Genomic DNA, 27,886 nt, shown 5'->3' on the forward strand with positions numbered 1-27,886 from the left:
GTTAGCACCGCTACTTTACTTTATCGAATTTATTAAAATTGTGCCGTTATGTGTTCGACATGTACTGTCATGTGCAGATGTAAATAAATGAAAAAAAAAAATACATTTTACAAGTTTAATCAATTTTACAAGTAAAAAAAAAAGTCTCGCCTTCGGCTCGGTTTGCAATATTTTTTTGAGTAATTTTTGTATTCAAGCGGCATATCATAGCACATACTGGTTACATTTCAGCACACTTCTTTTTTAATAGAAGTCCAAAATTGCGGTGTTATCATAATGGACATCTGTTAATTGGGTCCTAATATAAATAAATGGGTCCTAATATAAAAAAAAAAATAGGTGTCCTACTTAATTTTACGAACTAGCTGAACAGGTTTTACCTCGCTTAATTTATAAATGTTATCTACAACTTACAAGCCGTCTATCCACATTTTATCCCCTCGAGGAGTGAATTAAAAAAACTAAGCAATGCCCTTTCTTGGGACTCAAACTATTTCCATAATTATAAAATTACATATAAAGGGCAAACAAAGGTACTTTCATATTTATAATTTTAATATCGATAAAAACGTATATTCTTGTTCAGCGTATGACTCGTGTGTTCCGTTGCTTACTGATGTCTGTTATTTTGTCATTATAAACTGACTCGCTTCCAAAAGGTGATAAGAATCGAATCGATTGTATCAGAGTTAATGTTTCGTTAAAATCCATATACAAGTTATATTTTTACGTTATAATCAAACAAAAAAAATTATAGTAACACCTATAAATTTCCCCTGCTGGGCTATGACCTTCGCTCCTTTTGAGGAGATGAATTATAAACACAAATTAAGCACATGAAAATTCAGTGGTTCAATACAAAGGACTTTGTGTTAATAAAAATTGAAATGAGTAATTTCAAGATAATTCGATTTTTTTATTTTATTGTAAACTATATAAATATATACTCACGTTTATTTTACTTCGTCGTTCTACCTTAAAGTTGCCTGGATGATCTCTCATTGTTTTAGCGATAAAGATGCCTCAGAGAGACAGACAGACCAACAGACAACAATTGATAAAAATGTTATTTTCGTATATGTACCGGGTATACATACATATGTGTTTAGTATAAAGTGGTTGTTTTATATAAAAAGACACTCCGATTTTATAATGTGTATAGATTTGGTTCAATTAAGGTGACAAGAAATTCGCATAGCTGATACGAATTCCTAATCGCTGGATGTTGCTTCCCGAAACGCTTTATAGAAAAGTTTACTATGTAATAAAACTACTCACATAGCATTAATTTGTCAGTATACGAATTTACCAATCGATAGATATATTAATTATCCGCTTATTGTATTTTCATTATATACTTTCACCGCCCGCCTCAGAATCTCGGTTTCTTCTCCTCTGCCCATCCAAAATCAACCGCCTTTTGTTTTTCTCGTGCCAGGCAGTACCAGCTCGCCACACCACGCCACAGAAGGAAGTGACGGGAGTGCCACAATACGGTGTTGATAACCGAATCAATAATCATACTAATAAATGTTATTTCAATTAACAACGTGACGTAACGTATTTAAAATTATTAAACATTATTATTTCAATTAAAATTATATAAGTACATTTAAAACACTCTTTAATTATACTTAAATATAATAAGCGGTTACGTTAATATTCAACAACAGCCTATCTATTTCCCATAGCTGGGCTAAGGCCTCCTCTCACATTAAGGAGAAGGTATAATATAAACGTTCAATGGATAAATGAACCAAAAAACGTTAATATAAATTTAAGCAAATGACAAATCACACATTGTATTAAGCTAAGAAATAGGCACACGACTTTTTTTATAATTGACTTTGAATAAACTGTAACAACACAATCGCATAAGTGGTTAACACACCGACGGTAGACAGGAATAGCGACAAATTAACGGTGAAGATACGCCAGACAGTGAAGCTCATGCGATTGGTTTGGAGGAAATTGATTCCGTCAAAAATTTTCTTTCGTAGAACGACATCTGAAAATAGTAAATATCATATCATAGTCTGCTTGATTAACATTCTCTTGAATTTTATCTTAAACACTAATTATATTAACGTTCAGAAAAAACTTAATACGTCAATAAACAGATAGACAAAGAACTCTTTCAAATAATTGAGGGTGAAAGGTTTTAGAAGTTTGTTATGTAAAAAACAAATTCTGTTGTGTACTTAGTATCAGTATTGCACCCGTGCGAAGCCGGGTTTATTTATAAAACTGATATTAGCGTGTTTTGACTAAACATGTGACATACAGACAGATGTTAATATAAAAAATTCAAAAAGGACCACAGAAAAGCTACGAAGAGTCGGCTTTCCGACTGTTGCTTTAAGCACGCGTTATAAAAGGCATATAAGGGCATCAGTCTTACTATTACAAATTCGGTATCGTCTGACCAAGTTGGCTTTTATCTTATCCGCTTCGACGCTACTCAATTCTCCAAAAACAGCCGGAACACATGGCATGATGATATTGAGTAACGTTGTTAAGGTAATTACTAAATACGTCTGAAAAATGAACCATAAAACCATGTTTTTTACGAAATATGATCAATTTTAAAACAAACTATTTTTAACGGAAACACCCAGAAAATCTGATCTGTAATTTGGGCGCTGTTATAATGGATTGGAAATTTGTCAAAAAAAAACAATAATTGTCGGCAATGAGAAACCCGAAAATCATAACGATTTTAGCCGATTACGTCTATGATGTGTATGTTATATAGTATTTGTATGTTTAGACGATAACGATAATGCAAGAATAATTTCGAGTGATAACAGTTGCTAAATAATACTAATCTCTTAAATATTTATCGGTAAATATTGCTATTGCTAGCGGATGTTGCATATCTTAGTTCTAAAAGTTCACAAATTCATTTTAATTTATTTTTATTTTACACACTAAATATTTTATTACTCTACCATTTTTTAAGATACTTACTTTTATTTTAATATTCTGACTAACGACACCGGCTCCAAATATAACAATAACTATAACTACGTTATATGATCGTAAATCGACTTTTAAGTAGTTTAATATTTTTCATTTCATTTTACCTAGGAGGACTCTCAAAAATATGTTAAATATGAAATTATTTTTATTACTTTTTAGTGCATTTTTATTTGTTTTAAAATAGTGTTTTGTTTGAAGTCGGTTTTTCTTTTTGTTAAAATTTTATTTATCATCAATCATTGTTTTAAGTTGTTATATTTACAGAATGTATGTTAACGGTATAAGTACCTAAATGTTTCTGCCACATGTGTTTCCAACCCGCATTGGTGCAGCACGGAGGAATATGCTCACAACCCTCTTTCTCCTCAAAGAGAAAGCCTTAGCCCAATAGTGGGAAAATTACAGGCTATTAATGTTGTATTGTAATGCTGGACAGTAGGTACTTACTATCCATTCATCTTATATGTTTCGGTCAAAAGTAATTCTTAGTATTGTTCAGTTCCTATTAGTAGTGTAAAGGGAACACAGGCACAAGGGACATAATACGTATCTTACTTCCTAAGGTTGAAGGTCGGTGTTTAATGATTGTCATATAGATTGCGATGTCATCGCTAAATTTAAAAACATCTGAATGTATCGCTCATTGAGCGTTGTCCTAAATATTCTATCAACTGATTGAAAAAGATCGTAATATATTATAGAGCGAAAAGAGCACTTGTATATTTGTATACAACACATCACTACATAGTATAAAACAAAGTCGTTTTTTCTGTCCCTATATACGTTATGTATGCTTACATCTCTAAAATTACGCCACGGATTTTGATGCGGTTTTTTTTTAATAGACAGAGTGATTCGAGGGGAAGGTTTTTATATGTAGCACATGGACAATTTAGCAAAGAAACACTGATAATTTTAGAAATTTCTGCTATGATGTCATATCATTGAACTCTGCGAGGCCGGGGCGGTCTCTAATAATATAATCTTATATATTTATAAAGTAACATGTCCTATCTTATCGCTCGACGACCTTGAATCAGTCAGTCAAAAGATAAGCGATCTAATAAAGTGAGAGCTATGTTTGGTAAGTAGCGTCGTTCCATTGAGTAAACACCCACTGAGGAAGAAATGAGACTTTGCTTTTGGCTTACTAATAAAAAAAGAGTACATACATATTCAAGCGTAGTTTAGGTCTCCGAGTTATTTTCATAAATTTAATACGTTAGAGTTGGAGTTTGTCGATAACAATACTTTAATTTTGTTAACGTTTTTAATTTTATTTTCTTTTACTTTAATTGACTAGTAATTTTTTCCTGATCTCTAAAATTAATTATTTTTTAACATGAAACAATTCAGTAACTTCCAATGTCTTTGCACACCGACTGGATCTCTTCAAAATGAGACCATAACCGATTTTAAATGAAGAAACAGAAAAATGGGCTTATTCTATTAATGTATAACATTTAGGAGATTCCTTTATTGGTGGTAGGGCTTTGTGCAAGCCCGCCTGGGTAGGTACCACCCACTAATCAGTTATTCTACCGCCAAACAACAGTACGCGGTGTTGTGTTCCGGTTTGAAGGGTGAGTGAGCCAGTGTAACTACAGGCACAAGGGACATAACAATGTTACATTAAAAATTATTTTCATAATTTTAACTTTTTTTTATAATTATATAAAACGTCAAAAAAGTGTCAATTCGCTAAATTCCGTGCCATTGACCCATTTCCCACTTAATTTATGTCGGTGTTGCTAGTATAACGCTTCAACTTGGCATTTTCTAAAATTTTAATTAATAAAATAAATTACATTTATTTTAAAGGTGCATTAAAACGATTATTAAAATAAGATTTTAATCATCTAACTCGTTTGCTGAATTTGATTAGAGGTCATTTTTCATCGTTTCAGATTAATTTAATAGCTGTCTTCCAGTTTAAAGGTTAGTTCTTCGATGTAGGTGTCGGAGTCTAGTTATGATAAATTTACTTTGCCTCATTTTTGACTCTTCTTAATTTTAATAATTATTCCATAATTATTTCCCTGATTTAATTATGGATATAATTCCTTTTTCATTAAGGGTATTTTGGTGGTGATACTGGTCACACTCGCTAACCTTTTAAAGGTTCGTGAACTTTCGATTTCGTTCTTTTTTGAATTTCGGAACTATCGGCTTCACACCGAATCCAAACTTCTAATTCGATATACTGAATATATCGAATTTATATTAACAATGAAGTTTTGAAGTTTGACAGAACTTTATATCATGTTTACCGACTCGTAAAAAATTTGACCCTTTGAAATGGTTCTCCGGAGTTGAGATCGTCAATTTGTGTAAGCAGGACTTTGAACCTCCAGAAGGAAGTTTTTTTTTTTTTTTTAATCGGATTTACCCACCACGTGGACTTCGTGGAATGGAAATATTAAGAGTGAACAGCTCCAGGTTCCTGGTTGAGTGTGCCCAGATAGCGGCTGGTGCAACTCCAAGGACGGTAGGCCTGTTCCCTAAGCCGTTGTCGGTATCCACGTGTAGCTGGAAACTTTGGTGATGTACCCCCTTTCAATTATATTATAAATTTCGTTTACACCGGTCTGGTGAACGGTGTATTCTTTCAAACCACATCAACTAATTTATTCGTCAGTGGCGCCTAATTTTCAACCTTAAATTTTGGATTAGTAAACATTGAATTTTCAAGCTTGCCTTTTATCCCAAGTGACCCACGCTGAGTCTAGCTGGCATAATTTTATATAATAGTCATTATAAGAAGTAACATAAGTAACTAGTAAATTAAGTAATTGGTTGTTTATAATACTATGTTACTGTGCATTAAAAATTTTATAACCTAATATTGTTTCTTTATACCCACCCCGAAAGGTAACAACATCTTAGTTCCCAAGGTTGGTGGCACATTGACGATGTAAGGGATAGTTAATATTCCTTGCAGCGTTATTGTCTACGTATCTACTTCCCATTCTAGTCCGGGAAAATATGCAGAGTGACAATATATTCAAAGTGTATGTAAATTGAGAGCTAAAGGTCCTAGTCGGTGCCGTCAAGTAACTTGGGTGCCAGTGGAGAAGTCTGGCCAGCAATGAACAGCTATAAAATTGTGATTACAAATGTATAGTCGCGTTGTAATCATAGGGTTGAGTTCACACTATAGGACTTCTTGTTACGGGTTCGTACTGCAGTATTATAACCAAATATGTTATTATGCAGCCAAACGACTGAAAAAAAAACGAATTTTATCTATTACGATTATTTATATTATAATAATCATTCCATTTTCAAACATTCAAAGTAATCTTTATTCAAATACTATGAGTTTCGTAATTTTTTTCACGAAGAAGCGTCAATATTATAATATTATTTTTCATAAATTATTTATTTAATATAAAGTCTGGTATGAAAATCGTGTCCGCATATTCGGGGGTGAAACTTCCTGATTGAGACTTATTCGATACGTTCAAATAAACCTAAAATTTTAAAGCTTCTTCTGAAGTAGAAACTAAAAGAGCATCAACGCACTCGCGTTATTACATCTAGTACTATTTATGGTACCTATGGTGTTACGAAGGTTATATGTATTGATTGTCCTATGACTGTAGTTGTTTGATTTATTGATTACACGCATACTTTACTATCTAAACCAACGACTTTACCCAAGCGATTAAAAATATAATAATTATATAACACAAACAACCAACCCTTTAGGGATTAAGTTTCGTAAACTCCTTAACGAATGTCTACACCATATAACCTTCCGGGTAATTTCATCCCGTCGATGTTTGTGGTGTTATAGTTTCTGAGATATCGTCATTAATCATTAAGTGGTATTTCTCTCTTATACCTATAGATTGAACATGTATGTCATACATTCTCTGTTCTTCCTACATATCAATTAATGGCAGCATATGATTACTTAACGAGTAATTACATTCAAATTATATGATTGACTAAATATATTTGTAAATTTAAAATCAAATATACCTTCATCATGAGCGGTCTATCAAAAGTGCACATGTTGAGTGGCGTGTATCTTACGTCGTTAAGAATCAGAGATCGGAAAAATAAAATGAGCTCATTTCCACTTCTCTTGAATTTTGCTTGTACCGTCAACTGATGATCAGATTATGTGTCCTTTGCATCTGTCAATAGTGCATCACAAAGTAACTTACTGCGTCTCTGTACAGTCAGGGTAAGAAAAGGTTCTTCACCTTAAGATCTATTTTCGTGTGCTCAGTTTGAGCGATAATCTGTATAATTACCGATTGAGAACGACATATTGCGTCGCAATGTAATTATAAGTCACATCTAGCACAGAGTACTATGTAAGTTTAATTTTATATGCAGTTGTCTGTTTGGTGTTTTAGTTTAAAAAGATACTAAGAGTTACGACTTGATAAAGGAATTTATTTGAAAACTGACGAAGGTTTTCTGACTCTGACTGTACAAACATGTGATGGAATTATATCGATATGCAGGTTTTTTCGTTATTTATCGTTAGGCATGAGATAAAACTAGATTTCTAGTTTTCGTTTCAACTAACTTATTAGTAGAGCTTTGTGATCTAAGTGAGTATGTTCCACTCATTAGTCAGATATTCTACCGTAAAACATCGATGTTGATGGCTTAATGTTCGCTCCCTACCAACCAAAACACAACAGTTCCAGTTCGAAAAGTGATCCAGATTATTTAAAGGCATAAGGGAAAGGAAGGCTATAGCGGTGGTTACCACTTACCATCAAGTGGACCATTTGCTCGTTTGAATACTTTATTTGAAAAAAGAATGGACAAAAAAAAAGAAACTTTGTTCAGTTGCAGATAAGACAATATCAATACCCATGATCGGACAATTACTTTTTTCGGAAACAAACAACTTATTTTATATACATATACTAATACATTTAATTTGCTTAGCTCATAATGTGTTTGGTGAAATATTTCAATATAATAAATCATGAAAAATACCAATAACATAGACCAAAAGAAAAATGGAAAATTTGCGAAATTCACAACATCTGTCAGAAGAGGATCTAAAATAAAGTGAGTTTATTTTTTTTAAGTAATAAAGCAATGTCAAGCTGTTGCTGGTATTATTCATTATTTGAGTAACATTACATTTCATTTTAATTAATCACTTTTAGATTATCCGAACTAATCGGTCCCAAGTAATTTGGATAATTGAGATTCTTCTATCATCTTCATATTTAGTAATAATATTTTTTGAAATACAAATCCTATTTTAATATTAGTAGTTGATCAGATTATGTAGAAATACAAATACAGTCAGTCCTGTGATGCGATGGCTATACTGTACATATCCGTCGTATTATCTACCTTACTTGGTGCTGCTGATCTGGTTAAATATTACCAACACATTTTCTACCGCCAAAAGATTGTTATTTTGATTTAAAACGTGACTGAAAAGGTCACTACATGGATCAGGAGCAGGGACATAACATATTAGTTCCTCAGGTCAGCGGCGCATTAACGATATGAGGAATGCTCTTTGTAATACCAATTCCTATAGGCGGTAATGACAATCTACCATAAAAATAGATTTTCAATATTAATTACGCATTTTGAAAAAGAGAAAGTTCATTCACAGGCTTAGGAAGCAGAGCATACTACTGAGTAATACACAGCTACATAGTCAGTAGTCATCCGCAAGCCTGATCTCGAAACTAAATAATTAGGTTTCAGCTTATTTCTAAATTTGTTAATTACCTTTACTATTCAAATTAGTAAGTATGTCATTTACTTCAATAGCGTTTAAATTGTAAGATATCATCAATGTCATGTCATAATTAACTCAATTTGTCACTGTGAGTTATATGTTTAACAATCATGATGATGCAGACTTTACTATAGATATTCTAGATATATGTGATATATTATCGCTTTTGAAAATGTGACATAATTTAATGCTTAAGGCTTTCCTTCGACTGATGTGATCACTGCAGGCAATGCGCAACCAACTTTGTATAGCAGCCAAACCTTAGTCTTAAGTCAGAAATAAAACGATTTATATGAAATTTCTTATATCAATTGATGAGAATTTTAAATTTGTGAGCAGAGGTGGCATCCTTGATCTTATTTATAACCTCGTTGCTTCTCTGAAACGTGCTGCCTCTATTGATATATATCTAATGTATACACATATTGCTTTAATAGCTAATATCAGGTAGAATCCGGTAGACCTCCCACTACATAACTAGCAGAACAGGCCCCACGCTGCTGATACTACCTTATTACGTTGAATATTGTTAATATTATTAACAAAAATCGATCTCTTATACGCTGAAAATAACGGTTCAAATTGCATATATATATACAAAACTTTCTCCATAAAATACATTGAAAACAGAACTACGATATTTTTAAAGATAAGAAATTTATGTCATGACACAAACACGTCGCATTGTTTATCGGTATCGATCTCAAAAGTCAGCTGATATATAATATTTGTTCATCGACACATTAAGTTTCAACTGTTACAAAGTAGAGTCTGCTACCTTTTCTCTCTTTTTAATAATATCCTTTTATTATAATTGACCAAGATAGTCATGAAGTAATAATGTACTTCGAATATAATTTCTGACAAAGCAGATTTAAGGGTAAGCTAATTGCTCGAAATATATTTATGAAATTAATAGATACTGAACCTTAACAGAATAGACTGCGTATTTTTTTAGTGCCCACAGGGATATTACCAAGAGTCGAGATGTCCCAGTGGTTAGATCGCGTGCATCTTAACCGATAATTGCGAGTTCAAACCCAGGCAAGCACTGCTGTTTCATGTGCTTAATTTGTCTTTGTAATTCATCTCGTGCTCAGCGGTGAAGGAAAACATCGTGAGGAAACCTGCATGTAACAAATTTCATAGAAATTCTACCACATGTGTATTCCACCAACCCGCATTGGAACAGCGTGGTGGAATATGTTCCAAACCTTCTCCTCAAAGGGAGAAAAGGCCTTTAGCCCAGCAGTGGGAATTTACAGGCTGTTGTTGTTATATTTTCTAAGAATCACAATAGCCATTTTCAAGACCGTGAAAAGCGAGAAACAAAGCTCCTATCTCGAGATATAATTATAAAATGATCGTGTTCTATTACTACAATGCGCAATTGTTTTTCTGTTAAAATTTATAATTTTAAATCTGTTTAGTTAAATTGTGAATATTGTTGACCACTTAGTTCATTCGTAGCTCATCTTGGCTGTAGAAATAGTTCATGCGTAGTATAAAAGTGTAAACCAACACGTGAGATTTTAACTACGTAGGATAATTGGAAGATTTTTTGGTCAATCAAACGAACTGACAAACACACATTCTATGTTTAAAAAAGTTTGTAATAAAGAGGTTGAACTATTTTGTCTCTGCCTACATATCTATAGATTTTGTTACATTTCGAATTTACATACATTCGTTGATATGTTAGAATAATTTATTGAATTCAAATGTTACGTTTTTATCAGCTGTATTTATCTCAATATACTGACGTTAATATACAGTTAATGTTGACCACATCGGTTGAGTTTTATTACGTTTTTAGTGTGATTCTAGTTTATAACACGATGTCTTACATAATTTACATATGCTTGATGATTCGCTGAGAATTATTTAATGTATATACCTGAGTTGTGTTTTAATTATCATTAGTTAGCAACAATCTTAATTTACATAGAACAAATAATATAAAGCTACTTCTGTGCACAATTACGTGCAGCATTAAGTATGTTTCACGTACAACGAAATCGTTCTTTAAAGATCTTTCAACATATATGAACATTTGCATTATTATTATATCCGTATGGTACAAATAAAAAGAGTTATTAGATATCTTATATCGTCATATAAAAATGAGGGTATTACATTTGGTATGATTTATTTGTTGTTTCAAATTATGTTTGAGCAAGAAAAATTATGATTATATTCTGTCTGATTTCGACCACGGCGGGTATTTTATGTTTTACTGTGGGTGCAAGCACAGACTCACTTGCTTTCCTACACAAGACAAGACAAGATCGGATAGAAAACCGATGTATGTCCAACGGTGTTACGCGTTTTTCGAAACAATTTGCACATAAGTGAAAAATCTGCCAATTTCGTGGTTTAAGCTAGTTCTGATAATTTCGCTACGAAAAAAACTCAATAAATTTTAATGGTGTAAACAGGGCTTTGACCCTTGACTTTGGGACCTATTTCTAGATAATGACAAATGTTATATATATTGTAGATACAACCTAGTACTTACAGCGCAGTTAAAATATGGATCTTACCAAGATACACAACGTGTGCGGCCCCCTGGCGACGGTGCTTCGTATCTCAAGCGCGCTCGGGCTCGTGCCGCTCCGCTTATCACCAGTTAACAACCAGTGTATCCGCGTCTTACCTCTCCAAGTCCAGAGGGACTACTCGAGACGCTCCGGCTACAGCGCCTGTTTATCTTACAAGCGTGCAATATTCGGCTATGTTTTGGTATCTGTGTTGAGTAAGTTATTTGTAAAAATGCATTTTCTTATACTTAATCAATTTGTGGGTATTATAGTTTTATATTTCTATTATATAATATTTCATTGCATCAAGATCAATTCCTTAAATGGACAAATTATTTTAATTTGAAGGTAAATGTATTCGGACTAAATTCGGGCGTCTTCTGACGATATTCTTTGGGTTTACCTGAGTATCGCCCGTTAATCAGATCACTTTGATGAAATCGCTGTATTTTCAAATAGACACATGACAAATCAATGGAAGCACGCCTGCGCCCACACACTAGTATTTCGCTTCCAATAATAAAATATATACGAATCCTTACATTAAAGGTATTAATAACAATAATAGAAACAGAATAGAATCCCGGCTGCTGAATTTCACCTTCGGACATCTCGCCAAAATTCTAAGTTTCACCCGCACCACCTTGATGTCCGAAAATCCACAAGAGCGCGATTTCTCAGACATTTTCTGCCTCGCACAACCACTTTGTGGAACCAGCTTTCGCCGGCGGTTTTTCCGAACCGATACGACATGGGAACCTTTAAGAAAAGAGCGTACTCCTTTTTGAAAGGCCGGCAACGCACCTGCAAGTCCCCTGGTGTTGCAGATGTCCATGGGCGGTGGTAGTCACTTTCCATCAGGTGAGCCTCCTGCTCGTTTGCCACCTTTGCCATAAAAAAAAAAAACAAATGAGATAAGCATATTTTATTTCGGCCGTTATTACGCTTTTCGGTAGATTCAAATTCCGAAACGGCGGTAGTTTCACACTTTATTCAATAAAAGGTTATGTGAATCAAATATGCCAGACAAATGTGGACCTACTTGACTACAGAATACATTTGATTAAAGATTGATTTTTCTATTATATTACGCATTTATTCTCTTTTTCCACGTAGTAGGTGAATACTTCGCTCATCATGAATCGCGTTTACAATAACAGCAGTGATATAAGCGATGTTTTTTTATGGAATAGGTAGACGGACGAGTATATAGGCCACCTGATGATAAGTGGTCACCATCACCCATAGACAATAATAATAAATATTAACTATTCCTTACATCGTCAATGCGCCACCAACCTTGGGAACTAAGATGCTATGTCCCTTGTGCCTGTAGTTACAATGGCTCACTCACCCTTCAAACTGATGAGTAGGTGGTACCTACCCAGGCGGGCTTGCACAAAGCCCTACCACCAAGAAGTCTAGTTACTGGCTACCGGCTTGCTGCTTTAAGTCTCTCTTAAAATATCGTGAGGTATTCAATACTTAATTAGCAATTCCTAAATACTATTTAGTTGACCTTGAAATCGCCTAGACCCCTTTTTGTTTGTATTTAGTAATTAATAATGTGCTGAAATTGTTGTTTTGCCCAGAAAGTGAAATTTAAATGTTTATATTTTTGTTTTAATTTACAATATTCTGCTGCCCTTTTTCGTATTAAACATTCCAGTAAACGGACCACCTGATGGTCATCATCGCCAATAGACATCGCACCGTTAACAATTTTATCATTCCTCGCAATCCCAATGCGTCACCATCCTTGAAAACTAAGTTGTTATGTCGCTTGTGCCTTTATTAACGCTTACTCTTAAAACTGGAAAGCAATAAAATAAAGTAAAGCCTTACCACTCATCATATTATAATGAGTGGGTGGTACCTAACCAGACGAGCTTGTACAAAGCCTTACCACCAAGTCTACCCGGTCTAAACATGGTTTATGTTATGGTTTATGGTTTATATTTTTGTTTCAGTTTTATCACAGGTGATAAGTATATTCCTTATGGATTATACATTTCAAATAGAAGTTATGACTCGTATCCGGAGAGGAATATCTATATTCTTTTGCGTATCAGTTGAGATTTTATCAGTTTCCTCAATCATCATAGCAGCTTTTGATGGCACCAATAGAGTGAAACGATTTTTATCATATTCAAATAAACTTGAAGAGGTAAATTATGCTCGATGGAGTTGTTTATGATGCTATTTGTAATATTATGTCTTTTTTCTACCTCTTAAAACGTAAGTATTAACTTAGAAAGTAAGTAAAACTTAAATTTGTAATAATCAATACAAAAAAGACGAATATTTATGTATAAAAAATACGTGTCCGTAAGAACAGGGACGGACGCAGGGAAGAAGAGGGACGCCCAAAAGAAGTTCGAAAATATGTCCGAAAAATGGCTGGCGCTGTGGGAGAGTATGTGTGAAAGAGAGAACTAAAGTTATTGAGCGTTAGAGTAAGAGAGGAGTCGCCATCGCTGGCGTATGCTTAAGAGAGAGGGAAAAATGGTCTCCCTCCCATACGAAGTTATCACTCCAATAAATATTAAAATAATAAGCACGACTGATTTGCTAAAAACACGACTTAAATGTATACAGGGTTATTGGTAATTCGACGTATTCCCGATCGAAGAAAAAAATATATTTTATGATGATATTTTTTTCAAAATAATTTTTTGAAGTTGCATTTATGACAAATTTTAAAATAAGCTAAAAAATGTAATAAGTCGAAAATGGTTCACTTTTGGATTACGAGTATGCATAGGGGGGTTAAAATTATTTGAAAGTAGTCCCCTATCACCTCCTAACGGGAATACGTCGAATTACTAATAACCCTGTATAAACGTATGGTTAACCGTTATCACTCGAAAATTAAATAGTAATGCTGCCAGCTAATAAAAATATGACGATACACAAACAGATAAAAAATCCAAATTAAGGATAGACACATAAAAGTCTGTCTGGAGATACAAATATAACAAAAAAAAAAACTAAACAAAAAAACGAACTGAATAAACCTTCAAAATATTACACAATTTTTTGGGCAGTCGTTTGACATCAACATATTATATAAACATTTTTTCTTGCAGATAAATAACGAACTGGAAAGCAGCCCCTTAGATCTTAAAATAAAGAACTCTGGTATTATAATATGTGCACATATATCAACTTTTTTAATTATAGCTTTCTGGAATGGATATTATTTTATAAAAGACGCTTTGGCTGCAAAGATATCTATTAATCAAATCAGTAAGTTATGTGTTCGATAATAATTAATTTGTATAAATATTGTTTATTCTCATTTACGAAGGTTTAAATCTTCACCGAATTGTGTTTCAAACTTCTGTTTTGTAAAATATGATATTTTAAAATATAATTCAATCAAACACTGTATAGTAAAAATATAGTATTATTTTCATACTTCTTGTACAAAATGGAACAAATATACCTAATACTCACGCTTTGTATCTGCTTATCATGATAGCTGTAGTTCTTTTCCGGATGACGTAACTTACTCCTCCTCCATACTTACCTTCCACCTTCGAGCTCAAGCCTAGGTTTCCGGTGGGGGCTTCTGCAATATTACACTTTCGCGGAATGAGCCAGCTCTTTATTGCAACACAATATCTTCGCATAATTGGAAAGAACCACTACACCAAATATTAACTAGACTTCGCTCTAAGCTTCACTCGCGTTTTATATCCGATGTCCATCCTTGGAGTTCAAGCTTCATACAAAATTTTATCAAATATGATTCATTGGTTTAGCCGTGAAAGAGAAACAAACATGTATGTAAGTACCAGCACAAGGGACCAGTGACGTAGTTGTCGTAGGGCCAGGTGGTGCTAAACTAAATCTTAAGCTTCTGAAAATGACGACCTTGCACAAGATTTCTTATTTGGTATCTGTAATTTTAAATGGTAGTTAAAGAGTCACGGGAAGTAAGGGATTAGAGCCCGATTCTTTTTCTATGCACCGCCTTTCCTCACCTATCAAGGGACATTAACCCAAAGTTGGTTGTACATTTGCTTGTAAGCAATTGTTAATCTACGGCGTTAATGTCTATAAGCGATGGTAACCATTAGTCCATTTACCAATCTGCTTACCTACTTTAAAATTAATTAGCTTACCGAACGTTTAACAGGTGTTACTGTTGCTTGTTTTAGTATTTGCTTTTGCGGCTGATTTCGCTTTTTGGTACCAATACGCCTTCAACATCCTGAACTGTATGCAATTTGTATTCATCGTGTGCTCGGTGAACGTCACGCTTCGATCTCAGAATAAACGATTGCGCAGTCTGATCGTCGAAATGAAACAATACGGTTGTATATTTTTATTTCTTTATGAAGTCATTTTTTTTATTTCATCGTACTGTACTAACGTTGTAATTTCGACGATCTCCATGGTCGAGTGGTGTGTACACCGGTTTTCATGGGTACGCCACTCTGAGATCCCGGGTTCGATTCCCGGCCGAGTCGATGTAGATTACCATTAGTTTTCTACGTTGTCTTGGGTCTGGGTGTTTGTGGTACCGTCGTTACTTCTGATTTCCATAACACAAGTGCTTAAGCTACTTTCATTGGGATCAGAGTAATGTATGTGATGTTGTCTCATATTTGTCTCATATTTATTTATCTCATATAACTAGTTAAATTATTTAGTACTAGCTGTGCCCGTGATCTTTACGCGTTTGAATTTAACAAAAAAAAATTAATGTAGTCTTAGTTACTCCTTATTATATCAGTTATCTGCTAGTGGAAGTCCAGCCAAAATTGGTCCAGCTGTTTCAGAGACAAGCCGGAACAAACAGACAGACATAAAGACAAAAATTGTAAAAAATGTTATTTTGGTATTTGTATCGTGTACACATACATACATTCGCATTGAATAAAAAATAAGGCTATTTTAATATTTCAAATTGACACTTCAATTTTATTCTATGCATAAGATGATTTCGCATTTAAAACATATTTGAACCAAATTGTTTTAGATGCTTATCTCATAATTAATGATTTAAATTCGAACAGGTTCAAAGAAAACAAAAACAATGACAAGTGCGCCTAATGCACATTTGCACAACAGACAATCCGTAATTTTAATACAGCGTCTCTGTTGCGCAAATGTGTCGATATGTGAAGTAGTCAGAAGTATTGACGAGGGAGAAGGAGCACTGGTGGCAGCTTTACTCCTTAGTCTGATTATATCATGTATGGACTCTTATCACATTATCATAAAAATATTATATATATCCTTAGGTATGGGACTATATTAAATAAATTGAATCTGTTCTTCTATATAAAATTATATTAGCATTAACGCAAATTATGGATTTCAGATGAGTGGTCGTACGACAAAACTTTTAAATTTGCGCTGTTTATCGTTTTGGCGTTGTATGAAGTAGTTCAAATAATTTTCATGGCGGAGCCCTGCCACAGGACCCAAGAGGAAGTATTTATCATTCTACTTTAATTTTATTTTCTTATTTTCCTCGACTAGGTAACTAAAAGAACGGACAAGTGTTAAAAAGTTAAAAGGTTAAAAGTTAAAACGCGTGCATCTTAACCACTGATTTCGGGTTCAAACCCAAGCAAGCCTCACTATATATATGTGTTTAATTTGTGTTTATAATTCATCTCGTGCTCGGTGGTGAAGGAAAACGTCGTGAGGAAACCTGCATGTGTCTAATTTCATTGGAATTCTGCCACATGTGCATTCTATCAAGCCGCATTGGAAGAGCGTGGTGGAATATGTTCTAAGCCATCTCCTTAATGGGAGAGGAGGCCTTTAGCCCAGCAGTGGGAAATTTACATGTTGTTACTCTTTTTTTATTATTTCTTGTAAAAAAAGTTATCACGGAGTTTTCTGCAAAAATTTGAATTCAAATAATAATCAATTAATGTGAAAACTTTCACACTGTTTTACAAAATCTTATAATAATATCTTCACTAATATTTTCTACAGAAGCTGATATATATCTGTTGACAGATTTATAAAATTAATATTAATTTCAGTATATTACGGTATCTACTCCTGAAGATTACTTCATTAATAATTGTGATATTCAATATGAATGTTACTCTCTGCAAGGATGGAGTGATCAAAATAGTTTTATTGAGATTTTTTTACTATAATATCGGCATTTTGTTATTAATCTCTCTCGCACAATATAATGGCACAGTACTTGATGGATACATTGTCATGTTTTCCATTTCTCCTAAACAGTTCGAAGCAGCCCGGATCCTCGTGAGTCAATTAATGTGTGCACCAGCAGAGAAAGAATTTAGAGACGAATTATCTCACTACGGCAATCACTTCGTTGAAAACCCGCCCGCGTTCTCACCTCTCGTATTATTTGTTCTCGGGAGACAGTTCGTAATTGCGGTAAAAAGTTCATTTAAAAAAAATATTGAATTTAGAAAAATATCGTATCACAGGTTTGCCAACAAAGCCCCAAATTATTAAGTAATTACTAATACTCTTATTTACCCCTTCCTTTAAGCTTATCACTTTTGTTGGGAGTGGGTAACCCAAGGGGTCAGAATCTATATTTTTACATCGCCAGAAGGCCCCTAATTACACTAGGTTATGTATAATTATTATATACATTATTGTGTTCCGGATTGAAGGCAGTATGAGCCGGTATACGGCAGAAGGGACAAAACATCTTAGTTCCTAAGGTTAGTGGGCATCAACTAACCTTAGGAACTACGATGTTTTGTGAACTATGGATGATAGTGACCACTTACCATCAGGTGGCGGCTATTCATATATATTATTAGTCTTTTAAGACTAATCATACATATGAATAGAATTTTATCAGCAATAAGATAAGAGTACATTTTTGGAGAAGCCTAATTAATGTACTTTGATGTAAGTGCCAGTTATAGGATACTAGCGACCCGTCCTGGCTTCACACCGGTGCAATACTGATACTAAATATACTACAGAATTGGTTTATTTACCACATCACATTAGAAACTTCTTGAGTGTCCGTGTATTATATACAAAAACCTTCCACTTGAATCACTCTACCTATTAAAAACTCCGCATCGAAATCCATTGCGTAGTTTTAAAGATTTAAGCATACATAATAGGAAGCGACTTTGTTTTATACTATGTAATTATACATATTAAGGTTGAGGATAAAACAAACATACAATAAAAATTGTCATTTTTATTTCAGGTAATTGGAGGCATTGTCACGTTTTTAGTAATAATTCTACAATTTAATCTAACGGATACCATCAACTTGCAGTCTCTGTAATGATATAGAAAATAATATATATAATATCCTTAAAGCACTTACCACGCATATTGCCATATGACTAAGTGTGATATTCAACTAGAAAAATATGATTACTGAGAATTATAAATTGTGTTTGATTAAGGTTTTATTTTATTAAAATATTCTGCATAACGCAGATTTCTATAATAAATAAATAAATAATGGACAACGTCACATACATTACTCTGATTCCAACATATATAAGTAGCTAAAGCACTACAAAAACCCAGAGCCAAGACAACATAGAAAACTACTTAGCTTTTTCTTCATCGATTGGTCCGGGAATCGAACCCGGGACCCCGGATTGGCGTACCCATGAAAACCGGTGAACACACCACTCGAACACGGAGGTTATCACATTTCATCTCGTTAATGCTTGCATGCGCCGTTGGTCTCATAGTAGCATTCTGAACTGGACATTGGACTGACAGTTAAGGAAAAAAAAAGTCCAATGATATTTGCACGCAAACCTGTGCACTGTGATATCTACATCATTGACTGGTTTCAAGTCAACCTGTCGTTATATTTCATTTTATTTGGTTCTTCAACAATGTGTACACTGATTATCACATCATCACATAATCAGCCCGTTTTTGTCCACTGCTGGACATAGACCTCTCCAAGTGCACGTCACTGTGGTCTTTCTCCGGCTACTCGCATCCAGCTCCTACCTGCCGCCTTGCGTATATCGTCATTCCACCGTGCCTGAGGACGTCCTACACTACGTTTGCCGAGATGCGGTCTCCACTCTAGAACACGTTTTCCCCACCGGTTGTCGGTTCTACGACAAATATGACCAGCCCACTGCCACTTCAGCTTACTAATCCTGTGGGCTATGTCGATGACTTTGGTTCTTTGACGGATCATCTCATATCTGATGCGATCCTTCAGAGAAACGCCCAGCATCCTTTCCAGTTCAGCGTCTTGAACGTATCCTCCATTGCATTAGTGAACAATTTGGGGGAAATAACGTCCCCGTGTCTCACTCCTCGATGCAATGGTATGGGATTTGTTTGCCGATTCTGTACTCGAACGGACATGATGGCAGCTTCATAGAGACATCTCATTACTTGGATGTATCGCTAATCAACTTGGCAACGACCATTTTTAAGCTGCTTAAGAGCAATCTCGATTTCGCCAATATTGACTTCAGGCAGGTCTTCGGAGAAATGGCGTGTTAACATAGCTCTATAATCCTAATTTTCGGGATCAGGTCGAGATGTATGCGTTGCGTATAATCAGCCGTAGAAGTTCTCTACTTCCGAAAGTAGTACGGCTTGGAAGAAACGACTTCTCCACTTGCTGTGGTCAACTTCAAGATTGTACGAACACCTTAGACCCCCGATTCTGCTCAATAGCTCTTTCAATTGCAAGAGTCTTGGAGCACCGGAAGTCGTGTCGTACGAGCCTGCTGATCTCTTGTTTTAATTGCCGTTTCTCTGACGGGTGGGTTTTCACGTCGTTTCTTCATGAGCCCTAAAGTCTCTTCCGAAAGGTTGTTCTTCCTGCCCTTAAGGTGCATGCCACAACATCTCGTGCCCTCTTCCCTGTGAATTCGAAATACATTTTCGAGGTTCTGGTTAACGTCAGTTGTGGTTTCCACAGCAGTGAATCGGTTCTCCCGGATTGACTGGAATGTTTCAGATCCCGCAATAGTTTGGAGTAGCTTTGGTCGAAGCTTGGACTTCATCAGACGGACGCGCTTGGCCTTAAAATTGATATTTAGAGAGCCTCGGAGAAGTCGGTTATCACTACCGGTATTTAACCTAATTTTCTCTGAGACGTCTCTGAATATGTGCCTCTTGTCCGCCATTATGAAGTCGATCTCATTTATTGTCATAGTATCGGGGCTTTGCCACGTCCACTTCCATTGTGGCTGCTTCTTGAAGAAGAAATTCATCAAGAAGAGCCCTTCCCGTTAGAGGAAGTTAACAAGCGCCTATGATTCCTGCTTCCTAATCCATGGGGTCATACTACCGATTCGCTGCGATTCGGTACTCCTACTTTAGCTTTAAAGTCCCCCATGACAACGTTGTAGTGGGTTTTCGTGATGAAGTGGAAGACCTCGATATGTCATCGAACAATTCTTCCACTTCATTGTCCAAGTGTGTCGAGGTCGGTGCGTACGCTTGCACCACCTTGAAGGTGTACTGTCTCGGTGAGCTTTATTATGAGATACGCAACCCTGTTCGACACACTAGAGATTTCCACAACGTTGTCAGCTAGGGACTTATTTACCAGAAACCCAACGCCACCTTGAGATTGTTGGTCTCCCTCTCGAATGCACATTAGGTGGTCCGATTCGAGGGTTACGATGTCCTCTCCCTCCCTACGGACTTCACATAGCCCTAATGTGTGCCACCTAATTTTCCCAAGTTCTACCTCAAGTTGCGCTAGATGCGAGTCAAGCCGTAGCGTGCGTCTGTTATACGTCGCCAGGGCCAGTCGGTTGTGGTGGCCTCCCGTAGCCCGGTGATCCTTAGCACCCCTATACCACCGTTAGCATCGTCGCCACCATGACGAGAATTAGCGGGGCTGCCGGAAACTGGGGGCCTTGGCTTGCGTGAGTGCTGCATATGGAGATATTGCCCATAACCGCTACGCTGGGTAGGCGGGTTGGCGGTCGCAGGACGTAGCTTCTCGCAGCGGTGATGCTGCTGCCCATCATCGGCCTGTGGTATTTAGCTACCCCTATTTTGTTGATGATTATACCGCCATCAGTCGGTCGCCAGAGCCTCGTTTGCTGTTTGGCAGAATGCACCACGGGCAGATGAGGTTGGCTTGGGGCCCTAAGGTATAGTTTGCGCCCCCTTACATCCCTGATTAATTTATTTATACACTGATTATATTAATATAATATAACAAAGGTAAAATTATATTGTTAGTGTCACAATTACCTAAAGAAGAACACAGCATGCACCAAATGGAAATAAAAACAAAAAACTATGTAATAAAAAATATATGGGAAAGGATGACTTAGACATACTTTTGCTGCCCAGTACAAAGTTCGTACTGGGGACACAATGAACATAACATTTAGATTACACTGTTTTGATATTCATCATAAGCATTATGTTCAAATACTTACAAATATATAAATTATAATACTTCACAAATGTGTAAATTATTTGACCTAGGTAATCTGGTCGGTACATTAAAAGTAAGCTTTTGTTATATGTCTGAATTAATAATCGACCCAGTAACGATTTCACTTAGTAATTTTAAGTGAAACAGACGTCTACGTTTCGACAACGGAGTAAGTTTGAAATATTCATGTTCATCGTAAGATGAGAGTTATGTGTTAAGCTTGCAACTAAAGATTAAGTATATAATGATTTTTTTATAGATAGACTCAAGTCTATCGATGTGGTTCTTATATTTAGAAGACCAAACTACTGTATTCTAAATTACTCCTAACCAATGCATTGTACCTAACAATTTTTGTAGCTGATTGCTTGAAGTTATTAGATTATGTTACTAAAAACCCTAGTATTTTTGATGCCTCCAGGACTAAGACTGTGATATGTTTATCGAATTTAAGTTGTTGGTCAAAATTTATACCCAAAACCCGTTCTTTACCTCTTTGAGTACCCGTTTGTATTATATATTGTCGATTTTCTATATTAGTTTTTGTGAATTTAAAATGTTAACATTTTGTTACATTTAAAGTCAATCATGCTACATGTTATTTGTTTTGCACCACTCTGCTAGTCTACCTAAATCATTTTGAAACAAAATAGAGGAGTATCCTTAATCCTAGCTGTAGCTTTTAAGTCATCTGCGAATAGACATTTGTGAGTTTTTAAAGCATTCACTAATATCGTTTATAAAAACTGTAAACAATTGTGGTCCTATATGCGAACCCTGTGGGATACAAGACTAAGCCTTAAAGGAATTGGAAGTATAACCATTTAACACAACTTCGGCATTGCGATTGTTCAGATAAGAATCAAACAACTAAATAAAGGATTCAATATCCCGTGAGATTATCTTAAAGAATAACTTGATTAACGGTATCGAAGGCCTCACTGAAGTCGGTGTACACCACCTCTACCGGGATTCGTCTATCGCAGCGCATTAATTACTTGCAGTTGATCGCTTCTTGTAAAAACGTGCAGGGCCTCAATTTTTAACTGAGATACAGTTAGATATCGATTAATACTTAAAGAAGAAATTAATATAAAAAAGACGAGCTCAATTTCTTTCGGCGGTTCTTTTCAGGTCAGGGGATTTCTTTTTCGGAACCGGTAGTAGTGATTAATTTGACAAACAAGTAAGCGTCATATATATTGAAGATAATAATTTAATTTGGTTTTATTTAATATGGAGGCACTTTGATATGAAGTCTCACAAACTTATTACTGAACCAAGTAGAAAATGTAATAAGTATACTCGTATGATATATGAATGATTGAAAAACAGATATTAAAACAAATTTTTTTATTCAGAAAAAGCAATATTCCTTACTTCATAAAGAAATGACGTTTCTCCACGTTTTGAAGATCAAACTTATGGTTATTTCGTGTTAAGTCTAATTTTGTAATTTAACCCTGTCTATAACGTGGAACTGTAGAACAATTGCTAAAAAGGTTACAATGCCACCGATTATCTGAAAGGATTATGTCTTTTATCTGACTACCGGACTGTAAAACAATAAGAGAAATATATTTTTATTGAATGATTCATTTACCCCAACTATGAGCTGCCTCGTTAAAACACATATCCCCAGTGGTGAGAATGCAGGCGTGTCATCAACAACTTGGTCGTAGAAGCGCGACAGTTCATGTTTAAATTCCCTGTCTGCTGATGCGCACATCAAGTGACTTACGTGGTTTTGTGTTGTTTGAAACTGCGTAAGAAAAATGCATAAACATCACAAACGACATCAATGTGTCTTTCGGCTAAGAGAGGCTGGGATAGCAGAGCCGCATGTGATAACTCCATCGCCTCGATGCGAACTGCGCAAAATAATATTATTTACAATAAGTTTAGAAAGTATCTAAACTAATTTTATAAATATGATAGTAACTCGGTCTGTCTTTCGCTCTTTCACTACCAAATCACTAAACCGAATTTGATAAAAAAATCGTATGAAGCAAATTTCATGGCATATTACATGGCAATCAAAACGCGAGCAAAGTAGAGGGCGAAAACTAGTATTTTGTTGATATGGTTGAGTATAAAGTTAATAAACTTTCTATGGACTGTTTGTTACACAAGCTTTAATTTATGTATTATTAAAATCGTTGGACTATTTTTCTGTCTCTATGTGGTATTTAATTAAAATATATATAAAATACAATATTCATATATGTAGTGAGATAAGTACTTCTTCTTGTGTCTTATGACAGCGTTCCACTATTAGAATTATCAAAACTCCCTTAATGAAGGCCCAAATTAAACACACTCCTAAAATTACAAATTTTCTGTGCGTCCAGTCATCTGCAACAAATAAAATGTGTTAATAGACTTGAAACAAGTTTAACTTTATAAACGTTCAGATAAAATTCACAGATTATACATGAAAATTTTATACAAATAGTCGCATACTTAAAGACGCATAAGTTATTGACATGACATGATAAAATAAGTCAGTGCATTCCATTATCTTGGAGAGCAGTAAGATCGCCACCAAGGCTCCCTCGCCCTCGTCGATACTCCTCACCACCTCGCATATGGACACGTGCGCGCGATACAGACGACGGATCGTTGTGTGGGCGTTTTCTATATTCTTTGTTTTCATCGCATCTGCTCAAAAGTAATATTTATAATCTCTTAATTAATATTTACCATAGTACCTACGTATGCATGTGTTTAGTATGTACAGTCAGGGTACAAAAGTTTTGACTCCTTAAGTTCTATTTTCGTGTGCTCAGTTTGAGCTATAATCTGTTTTACCGATTGAGGATGACATATAACGTCGCTATATATATATAAAATAACACAGAGTGGCTGATTCATCATCGCCGAGCAAAAACTATTAAAGGGACTTGAAATTTCGTGAGTAGGAAAGTAATTTTGGATGTTCTATCCCTAAAGAGGTGAAATGAGGGTTAAACCTTCGTATGGAAGTCCGTCATTTTTTATGTTTATTGTTTGTATTTTTGGGAAACTGATTAAAAATAATTTGCTACCAATTTCAGTGTTTTTGGATATACTATCCTTAAAGGGGTGATATAAGAGTTGAAAGTTTGTATGGTCGTGCGTCATATTTTTAAGTTAAGGACATGAAATTCTAGTTTTGGGATACCGATTAAAAATAAGTAAATATGTATTTCAGCCTATATTCTCGCCCTAAAGGGTCAACTAGGGGTTGCTATAGCTTATATTGGTTAGTATGGAAGTGCATCTTAGTATCTCATTTCATAAAAATTTTGCCACGTGTGTATTCGACCAACCGGGATTGGAACAGCTTGGTGGAATATGTTTCATACCTTAAAGGTTGAGGAGGCTTTAGCTCAGCAGTGACAAATTTACAGGCTGTTGTTCTTGTTAGGTAGAAATGAGTAGATATTTATTTTAGCGTTTTTGGATATTCTACCAACTCTATAAAAGAGTTGAAATAGAAGTTAAAATTTTGTATATAGGTTAGTCTTGAGATCCGTCATTTTAAGTCACAAGACTGTCGTGCCAATAATGTTACTGAATGATTTAAGACATCCATAAACCATTGCTTTCAGTAACATTGCGACGAAATTATTAGTCTGGTGCCATTGCACCAGACTAGTAATAATTGACAAAGGAATGAATTTGAAAACTGACGAAGGTTTTCTTATTACTCTGACTGTACAATGTTACACTTAATTATATACAATTTGTTAATTAAATCTATTATCCAATATTACTAAAGGTTTGGGTCTCGATTTCATCGGCACATTTCAAAGCTTCGATTTACCTTAAACTCAAAACAAACTAATTTCTAAATAAAATGCTGGAGACTTATAATCCACACTATTAGTAAAAACTGTTTACAAATTAAAAGTTAATACTAAAAATACAACCGTAAAGTTTTAGTTTGAAGATCAAGCTGCGAAGTCGCTTATTCAGCGTTCGAAGTGTATCGTTCACCGAGCACACGATGAATATAAATTGCAAACACTGCAGCACGTTGAAGATGTGTTTGGAGAAAAATCCGAGCGCAGTAGCTAATGAAGTTACTAAAACAACGATCGGTATGCAATAAAAACCAAGCTCGGCTGAGCTATCTATTATGTCTATATCTAATAAAAATAAACTGATTCCAAATATAACAATAATTGTAACTGATTTAACTGGCGATTGTATTTGTCATTATGGTCAATCTTGTTCTAAGCAGTGGAAGATGACCACAAACTCGCATTGGGTCAGCAGTAGTTGACTAAGGTCCAGAACTTCTCAAAAAAGAGATTGTTTTATAAAAAAATATTTTGGGAGAAATTTTGTTTAATGTTCATTATTAAACGTGGAGTAGCTATTTTCAATATCCACTAGACGTGGGTTTCTACGTCGTCTCGAAATGTCATTATTATTATAATTGTGGAATAAACAATGTTTACTTACACTTATGAATTGCATACTCATTATCTTTCAAATCAAAATCCATTTTAAAAAATACATGACAGCCAAAAAAGAACACAAATATTGACAAGTATCCCCACGTTATAATACCGGAGTACCTTATGTTAATATCTAAGTGGCTGCTCTCCAATTCTTGATTTATCTGGAAGGAAGTAATGTTTAATATGTTATTTTCATTACATCAACTTTTTATACATTTTACCTGAAGTTTTTTTTTTATATCTATAAAACGTCGATCGCATCTGCATTGTTCTGATAGCAGAGTAGGAAAACTGATTCGAGCTGATCATTTGTTATGTTTCTTTTTGACTGCGGTGAAGTGACAATTTATTAAAAGATTTATTATAGTCCTCTTCACAATGAAATGTAAACAACGCACTGTGCAATTTAAAAAGTAATAATAAAGTCCCGCTGCCTTTCTCTCGCAGGTTCTTCTCAGGTCTGAGATATTAGTACCTGAACCAGTTTTCTAAGATCAATAAGTAATTATAAAGCTTCTATATTCATTTAATAATTTGACCTGTCAAGTTTAATTATGACTTATATCTTGACGACAACAAATTTAGTCTCGTCGCAAAGGAACATTTAAACACAACGTTTTTCCTTAAATATATTCTCTTAAACGCTAACAATTGAAGAACGCTCTGGGCCTCGCTTACCTCTTCAAGTTTATTTACATATGACATATATCGGTTCATATTATTAACGCCATCGAACCCCGTTACGAGTATTGATGTCAATAATAATATCATGATTACGATGGCAAATACTGTTGACAATCCTGTGCGTATACGAGTTGCTGAATCTTTTTCAAATATGAATTGATTGAATATAGTAATCATTTGTAGTACGACTGAAAAAACAGTACATTTTTATTGCAATTATACATACATACGTATATGGTCTGTGGACATCTGTAATAAATCGGTGGCTAAAGCGTTGCCTGCCTCGTAGGTTCCTAGCTATAGTTGAGTTTTGAAAACTTCCATTTTTAATTCCTAGAAAACTTAAGGAGGAAGAACAAGTAAGAATGATTTCACTCGCATACATTATCGAGGTGACAAGCGCAGTGTAGATGAAATTAGATCTAGTGTTGAAAGGAATAAAGACGAAAATGTATCGGTATCACTGTCGAGCCCTCGGAACAGTCCCCGTACGGACGATACACCACGATAGACGACAGACCTTTGCAAGGCTTACACGGTCTACACCATCAACTCGAATCGACAGCGTTGACATTGAAATAAAGATGTCATTTCAGTGGCGACATCCTCTTCGTCGTAGCTCATAAAACCGCTGATGTTTCTAGATCACATTGAGTATTTTGAATCAATTAGTTTAAACAAGAGAAATAGATTGTGATCTAACGGTAATTACATTGCGTCTGAACTATAAGGTGAAGGTGTTAGATCTACCTTAAATAGTAGACTTGAACCTGCGTTTGGAATTTGCTAAGGACATTTAATATTTGTTTATTCCATTCAATTAACACTTACCTATTGCAAATATCACGAAATAGCCACCAATCTGACGTTTGCGCGATATTGAGGCGATGTAGCTGAGGCGCGCTGATTTGACTTGCCGTGCGCCGCTAATTGAAACGCGTTGAGGCTCGTTGCGAAGCGGCGTCAACTGAAGCGGTACGACACAGAGCAGGCTGGAGATGCGAAGCACTCTTGCTAGTGGACCGCTGATCTGGCATCGCTCAGTATGGTCCATGTTTGAGCTGTTGTAATAAATATAATACAAGTTAAATATTCATAGATATTGTATTTGATGAAACGC

General features: G+C 35.1%; 1 pseudogene; it reads right to left on the reverse strand.

The window, feature by feature from the left end:
* LOC124533264 overlaps nt 1-20,444 on the reverse strand; it is a 97,642-nt pseudogene extending 77,198 nt beyond the window's left edge.
* Between the last annotated feature and the right edge of the window lie 7,442 nt (nt 20,445-27,886).

Source organism: Vanessa cardui, chromosome 10 (genome assembly GCF_905220365.1).
Source record: "Vanessa cardui chromosome 10, ilVanCard2.1, whole genome shotgun sequence".
Lineage (NCBI taxonomy): Eukaryota > Metazoa > Arthropoda > Insecta > Lepidoptera > Nymphalidae > Vanessa > Vanessa cardui.